The following is an 8,537-nucleotide window of genomic DNA, read 5'->3' as shown; positions in this document are numbered from 1 at the left end:
ATTGTTTGGAAATGTATAGTCAGGCAATGAGAGAAATGATTTTGAGTAGGCTGAATACATGCACAAATCCATGATCCAACTAAAGCATAATGATAGTAATGGCATTTAGATTTGGAACAATACTTCTGAAATTGACCAAACATTCATTAAATATGTTTCTCACTAACATCCACTAATCATCTTCAAACCTACACAATATTAAATGCGAGTTGTCCTCAATTTGAAGCTAATTAGACTTGTTCATGGGCATTTACAGAGAAAGAATGGCATACTTGACCTTGGAGGGAGAAAATAGAGATTCAGTCTTAGGAGTCAAATCCCTGGGTAACAATGAAGTCCCTATATGAATAAAGAAAGATGAGACATCAATATAGTAAGATAATATCATCTTTTCAAATATCTACTAACTATTGACATTCTACTTTTCGTAATTGATTAGTATAGGGCAGGAGGCAGCAAGTATTCAGAATTTCAACAATCAGAGCCATTACCAACGGAGCAACCTAATATTCAGAAAATAGCAAGTCAAATGAAATGATTAATTCGAATACTAACAGCCCAGGAAGCGTCGAGGAAATGTTCCATCTTTTCTCAAAGATATGCTCATATAAAGAATCATCGATATGTTTGTATAGCCTCACAGTAGCATCCATTACTAGAACTGATAGATCATTAAGGCCTGAAACCCTAATATGTAACAATGAAACATTTAAATTAATATTGCCATGCACGGAATAATTAAGACCTGTGTCTTCCCTTACATTACAGCTGCTCACGAAAATCTTACCTTGCATTGCAGCTACTCAAAAAATCAACACACGAAGTAATCACACCATGGCAGGTTCGCCCCAAATCCATTCGTGTATGAGAGAAAGGGAGCGAGATCGAGAACTCACGGAGATAGGGTGAGACCTTGATCTTGGCCAAAGCTGATTCTGGTCGGCACCATAACCGCCTTAAACCGCAGCCAAGGCTGCACCCTGTATCAGCACCAGTCTCTTCCCCCCCCCCCCCATCCCTTTCAGCTTTTACGGAGCAAGGGTAGGAGCAAGCAGCGATGGGCGAGGGAGACTTTCGTTGCAATGCAATGGAAACACAAGCCATGCACAGCGTAATATCAAAATTTCAGTATAAGGAAGAAAGTGAAAATTGAACGTGGTGAGACACAAGAATTGGTAATTTAGGGAATAATATCACTGAGATGCACTCTTTCATGGTCCTAATGGTTGGGTTGGGTTGCGGACGCGATGTGTATGGAGATAGGCCTCAGAATGATATGGTAGGCGTCACCACGCATGCATCCAAGAAGATACTACGCTCGATTAGTCCCCATTTAAAAAAATATATGAAGCTAATCCAGTAATCCAATGTCCCATGAAATCAATATCAACTTCAATTATTAGTAGTTTAAGTGACTTACCGGGAGGAAGATGCTTGCTACCGTCCTTTTCGTGGCGGATGAGGAAGCCAAGCACCTCCTACGCCTCCTTGAGCTCGGCAACTCAGTGGTTGAGAAACTCTGAGGGCCCTGAGAACTCGGCAAAGGCCTCCAGTATGGATGGTAGTGAGGATTCCTCACCACGACCACCACCAGCAACGCTGCAGCACGTAAGTTTTGTGCAAGGATCGGATGGAGCTGCAAAATGAAAGCAAATAGCATACTAAGTACTGTTTTTCTCTGCCGTTAGTACAACAACAATACAGTGGAATGTATATCTGGGCAACAGTTTACCATTTGTTCCAGAGCCATACAGCACAGAAAGCACAAAGGCATAAGCTAATGACCGACAACAGTCATGTTAACCGGGCTGAAATTTCATGTTTGCAGTGTTAGAAAAATAAATATCGCATTCCAAAACAACGTACCAGGGTGGAATATGTCTTTTTTTTTTCAAGATATCAAAACCTGCTTCTAGAGCATCCGCAATACGAGCTTCACATCATACACCAGAATCAGATGCAAATGCAGTAGGTCTCCATGGAACTAACGAAAGATGAAAAAAAATTGATAAATTATTTACTGGATTATACAAATTTAAGGATGTCTGGCACATTCATGAACAAAACCTAAATTTGGTTCGCATTATGTCAATTAAATTCGTCCTCTGGATTCACTAAGTAGAAAAGCGAAAATAAATATGAACCTTCCTATGATGTAAAATGAATGGGCTGATTGTCTTTGCATTGTATGTATACTAATGGCCATTGCACAAATACCATGAAGCTAGATAAATGGCACCAATCAGAAGTAGTATAATCCTTTTTTCTAACAAAAAGTTAAGATCATGACTTCAAGATAAATACTACTACTCAGGTGTCAGGAACATGGCAAAAATTAAAGAATGTGTTGTGCTTTCCTAAGGTATCAAAACAACCTAAAACAATAGATGATGTGACGCTGCTGGCTTTCTTTGGATAAAATGGTGCAATGTAAGGTAGATTAGACCATAAACGAGATCAAAACATTTTCATTCATCTGATGCTCAAAAGCTGCTCAAGAAAGGCTTCACATAGAATGGCAGATATGATGCATAAAGATCTCGATATCCTATAGACACCTTTAACTTTGCTTCAACATATTCATGATATATAGAACCCAAACTTTTCATGGAACTCAGGCAATGTACCAATCAATTCAGACGTTCTCATCATCCCAAGCTTAGGATCTTACGGAGGAACTCTTCTGCAGTGACCTTCACCACCTGCTAAAGTATCGAACCATAAAAACATAAGCAAGTATGATGGATACAAAGGGTGGGGGAAAATTAAAAAGGGGACCTAAGCGCAGAAAAGATGGGCATGCTGATATAGCGTAGCTCTTGTAGTCTTGCTCATCGCCATCGTTAGCTCGATCAGCTCTATGCCACACACAAGAACACATCAGAATCTAGAATAGAAGAATACTATGAAAATCATAGTGGGAAACTACTTAGAAAATTAAGACCTCACAAGAATCTCCTGTGCTCATCTAACCCAAGTTATCAAGCTCTGCTATGTTTTTTGACGCACCAAAAACATTTGCATGTGAATCTCCTTACGCAGCTCATCTGCTGTTGCAAAGCACAACCAAAATTATGACCCTATTTCCACATCTATCCATCTACTTAATTACAAATCTAGATATTGTAACCAATATTCCTATGAACATCACGCTAATCCATCCAAGACATAGCCAAATCAATGTACCCAATTATTCCATTGCCTTCCATTGCTCAAATCTCTGATCCACATTCAGGAGCAAATAAGAATTAAAAAAATGAACACAGATGCACGAAAGTACTTACCACCATGCTTGTGTCCCAATTACAACCATAGGCAGGAAGGAAGCAGCGTAGGAGAGACGAAGGCGCCATGACACTGGTTTGCCTGAACTGGTCATCACCGCCTTATAGCCAAACCTGGGGCTCTTGCACACCATGGAACGAGACGAGGAGGCCAGCACAAGGCAGGACGCCATGGCTGGCAACAGGAGGAGGATTCTTCACACTATGCAGGAAGGGGCTGCCACGCGGGGGAGCGGCGCCAGAAGGCTTGCTGCGCCACGTGGAGGTGGTCGTGCATGGCGGCGACTGGGGAGGAGGCATCACGGCGCTAGCTCCCGCTTCCGCATCTGGTGGCTGCAAGCGAAGGCTGGATCACCAGGTTGACTTCTCGCTCCCAAGTTGCACTCGGACAGCCAAGAGACAACAGCCGGGTGGGGGAGGGGGTGCATGCACTGAGCAGCGTTAGCGCGGGGAGCGGCCACGCATCGCGAGGCCTGGAGGCGGACAGGCGGGGAAGTGCGGTGCGACGAGGGAGGCGACCAGGAAGGGCGACGTGGGCGCGACGAGGGAGGAGGACAGGCAGGTGGCGTAGTTCGAGGAGGAGGCAGCAGAGGCGCCAAGGGAGCAGGCGAGGTCAGAGCGGTGGAGGGAGGCGGCCGATCGAGAGCGGCGGAGCTACTGGTGGCGGAGAGAAAGGGGCGACAGAGTGACTGGGCCGATTGAGGGGGGGGGGGGGGTTGGCAGCGTGGCTGGTGCAAATCTGAAGAGTCTACAGGGAGAAAATTCTAGGAATCCAAACCTTCACTTGAATCGAAGTGGGAAAAATTTTGTACAGATCATGCAAAAATACCCTAGGTTGAAAGAAGAAAGTTTCGGAAGAGAAAGAACACCGATGCTTCTTGTGCTTCAACCATGAACACCAAAAGACATCAAAACCAGCTTGAATCTTTCGGAAAAACGAAAATGAATTGAAGGGATGGATAGCTTACGAGCTAGGGATCGTGTAGACACCACATGCGCAACTCGAATCCTTCTCTTGATGTGGGATTTTGGGAAGAAGGAAAGAGTGCTTGAGAGAGAGGGAGAGGACAGCAGCTGCTGCTGATGTGCAGCTTGGGTGGGAGACGTGGGGAGTGAGGAGGAGAGAGAGAAGGTGGGGGCTGTCCATTATGTGTGGTGGGGTGATTGGCACATATGTGGGGCTCACATGCTAGAGAAAGAGTCTATTTTAATTGCGATTTTTATTCTTTTCTCTCTCGAATTTTTTTCTCTCATCCAAATGACTCAGAACGAAGTGCTCTAGTGTGCCAAAATAATTTACCACAAATTAATTATAATGCTAATGATGCATGATTAAGCTTAATCCTGCGATTACAGAATTTGGAACGTGACAGTCAACCATGTTACATGACTATAAATAAGACGAATGATATGGATTATATATTTGATTTTAGTACCTGTGAACGTGGCCTAGAACCATGCAAACATTGATGAGGGGGAACGCTTGGAAGCGTCCAAACTGCATCATCACGCGGTGGGGTGAGTACTCCTCGGCATAGATATCGAAGACAGGTGGCTTCTTCATAAGCCAATAGTCCTCATCACGGCTGCACAACAGAGATAGACCGAAAGACGCACGAGCTTAATCATCAAGTGGTTGTAGGGGGTCCAGACCACGTCCTCTGGACGCAGGTCAAACAGTGACCTAAAAAGCTCGTACACAATATGGGCCTACTTGTGCACCCAGTGTGGCTGTGGAGAAAAATAGTAAGAAACCGGAATTAAAATATGTGACAAGTGAAGCAGAGCTATGTTTCAAACGTACCCGACGTCGATACCACAATGAGCCCATAGTGGGCCCATCCTCCTCGGGTTCCCCGTACCATTCCTCAGGGTACAAGGACTGGTCCATAACGGGCCGACCAACCGTGAAGCGCTCGTACGACCATACTTGCAGCAAGAGTGGGCACCCAACAAATATGGGTTGTGGCTACTTCTTCGTGCACGCGTCGCACAAAACCCGATACGTTGCCGCTAGGACAACAGAAGCCCAGCTCAACTGGGAGACATCATCGGGCTTCGCATCTATGATCCCCCTTGCGTACGGAGCAAGGGTCCTTGACACCAGGTGACCTTAGCCACTGGTGAACATAACCCAGCTGAACAACCAAAGTAGGTATGCCTCCAAGTGCCTCGAGACTGAGTACACACCAGTGCTCGGGTGGATGTATGCAGGTTTGAAGTAATACAATGATGATAGATAAAATATCTTTGAAATCGTAAAGTAAATGGGAAGATAAATTGCAAGGTACCTGGAACTAGAGGATCCACTTCTTCGTGGGCCCTCGCGGATCCGATAGGAACTCGGGCACGTAGGTGGGTGCATCGTTCGTTCGCTGAACAGGGGCATATCGCTGGATCATGACGTTCATCCAGTCTGCATCTACGTTGATGACTCTAACGACAGCCCCAACGCAAGGTAAGCCTAAGAGGTAGGCTACGTCATGCAACATCGGAGCCATCTCACCGTAGGGGAGGTGGAAAGTGTGGGTCTCAGGCCTTCATCGGTCGACCAATGCAACGATCAGTGAGCGGTCGAAATAGAATCGCCTCGCGGTTGCTTCAAGGTTCTCTGTCGCTCGGGCCTCCACCAAACGACACAACGGTAGGAGTCCATATGCCGCCAACCTGTACCATTTGGAATATTAAGTGAATGGAGCATGCAATAAATAAATAATCAGGCACATACGCAGCTAATTTGCGACATACTGATGCTTCCAATGATTGTTGATCGTAAGTAGCTCCTCGGGGCCACATGGTCAGAAAACTCCTAACTCCGTCTGGTGAACGGCAGACCAGAAGCTACGGTGCTTCTTGTCCACTACAGGGTCAAGAAGCTCGGGGGTCAGTGGGTGCGCCATATCTGCATTGAAACAAAATATAAACAGTCTGTTACATGAACATATATACACAGTTACATGAACATCATATAACATACAGATACACAAAGTTATATGAATATATTACAATATATAGATACACAATCAGATACAAATGTAAGGTCCAAATATAACGTACATATATAAGGCGAAAACCTTACAAATATAACATCGAGGTACGCTAAACGCATTCACACTTCACCACTGTCATGATCCCATCTACACACCAGGTGCATTTTCAGATAATACTTGTATGGGTGACCTGTTTCATCGCACTTGTTGTATTGCTTTACCCTCGGACCCTCCTTGGATTCATCCATAACATTTTGAATCCACCGAGTTTATCGACATCCCGATGTGTACTTCATCCTCTCAAAGTCTGGCACATAGATTCGTGGGGGACCTGGATTACTTGTAAACGTATCAACAGTGTTGTAGCCATAAAGCTTATAGTTCCATATATTTAGTATCTGATCCTTCATAAAGTAATGAGAAATATATTGTCTAGGTAGTATATTGTGCTCCCCACATATAGTTATGACATGTGTACACGGCCTGTGTAGCAATTGTGGCTTCTGGCACGTATAGATACATGTTCCAATCCTAAGCACATACTCTTGCACATGACGTTCACTTCTGCCACCCCTACGACCCTTATCATGGCACAAGACACTAAACATGTGCTTCGCAGTTCCCTCCTAATTGGTGCGATGCATTATACTCATATAGCATCGATCCATACTGAATACGGTTATCTGCCATTGCCTTTGAAGTAGCTGCATAGCGATCAATGAAATATCTGCAAATTCCATGTACAATACCTTCAACAATTCCAACAAGTGGGAGGGACCTCATACCCCGCATAATCCAGTTGTAAATCTCAGCAAGATTAGTTGTCATTATCCCATATCTTGTTCCTCCAATATCGTACATCAATGCTCATTTCTTTCTTGGCTCATTTTGTATCCACTGCGAAAAGTTCTCAACAGCTGACCCTGACCTCCTTACTATCTGGTGAGTATCTGCTGGGATGGGTCCAAGAGCAACCGGGTCATCTCCTGTGCCTGCTAGCTCAGTTGTCTGCTTCATGTTTAATTCGTTAGTCTTGCCCATAGTGCATTGAAATTTCTCTACTGGTTTTGCTACGCAATTTCTTGAAAGATTCATCAAGTCCTTATTTTTGAATTGTCTGTAAAAGTTTGCACCCATATGCCTCATGCACCACCTGCTCTTCAAGTCGGGACACTTTGCTCTTACACACCGTCGAACACTGTCGTATTGCATATCCAGCAAAAACCTGCAACAGCCCTGCATGTCTATCATGAATCAAACATACATCAGGTCAGTCTGGAACAATAGCATCCTTGACCTGCTCAAGGATCCTATACTAGCTCTCCCCGTTCTTGCTCTCCACAAAGGCAAACCCTAGTGGTATGACTTGGTTATTCCTGTCTACCTCAATTGAAACAATATCTACCATTTATACTTCGTAGTGAGAAACATCTCGTCCAAGCAAATGATGGGTCGACAATGCCTAAATACCTTGATGGCTGCTGCAAATGTAAAGAAAGCATGCTACAATACTCGCTTCCCTATATACTTCACATCAATCGAGGAGTAATGCTTGATGTCAAAGTAACTTTCGGGATTTCTCTAACATATTGTGGCTAGTTGACGTGGTAAGTTGTCATATGAATCTTCGTATGTCCTAAATCTCATCTCAATAACCTTCTATTTCGCTCTCCATGCCTTGACGTAGTTTATTGTGTACTGGAACCTTTCCTCAATAGCACGGATTATTGATCATGGCTCATACTTTAGGTTGTCCACAATCTCTCCGTACATAATATTGGCAGCAAAAGCAGATGACAGATTCTAGTGGGAGAACTCTATTTCCTTAATGTTACAGTTATGCTCCCTAACTATTGAGCACTCCTAGTAGTCAACTTCCCCCTGAATGCGTGCACCCGTCACAGACAATCAGGCACTAAACACTTGACGTCGTACTCCCTTTTGCTTGACTTCACAACCTTAAACTGTCTCTGAAGAGACAGCAACCAGAATTTCACTGCATCAATAACAGTCTCCTTACTAGCACATATAACACCCTGGGACACCTCGCTCTCATGATATTTTCAAGGTGTTCTATGACCCTCACTCACCACTAGCTTTGAAAATTCCTGATTCCTCCACTTTGCAAGAATAGAAGTATTTCCTTCCTTGTCGGATGAATCCTCATCGGCAATGACTTCCTCCAGCTCTTGATCACCCCTCTCCATCTCTTAAACTATGTTATGGATGTTCTCCCCCTCATCGGCTACACCCCCGGTTGCAT

The sequence above is a fragment of the Phragmites australis genome, chromosome 15 (genome assembly GCF_958298935.1).
Source record: "Phragmites australis chromosome 15, lpPhrAust1.1, whole genome shotgun sequence".
In the NCBI taxonomy this organism is placed as follows: Eukaryota; Viridiplantae; Streptophyta; class Magnoliopsida; order Poales; family Poaceae; genus Phragmites; species Phragmites australis.
Note: the sequence above shows the minus strand (reverse complement) of the source record.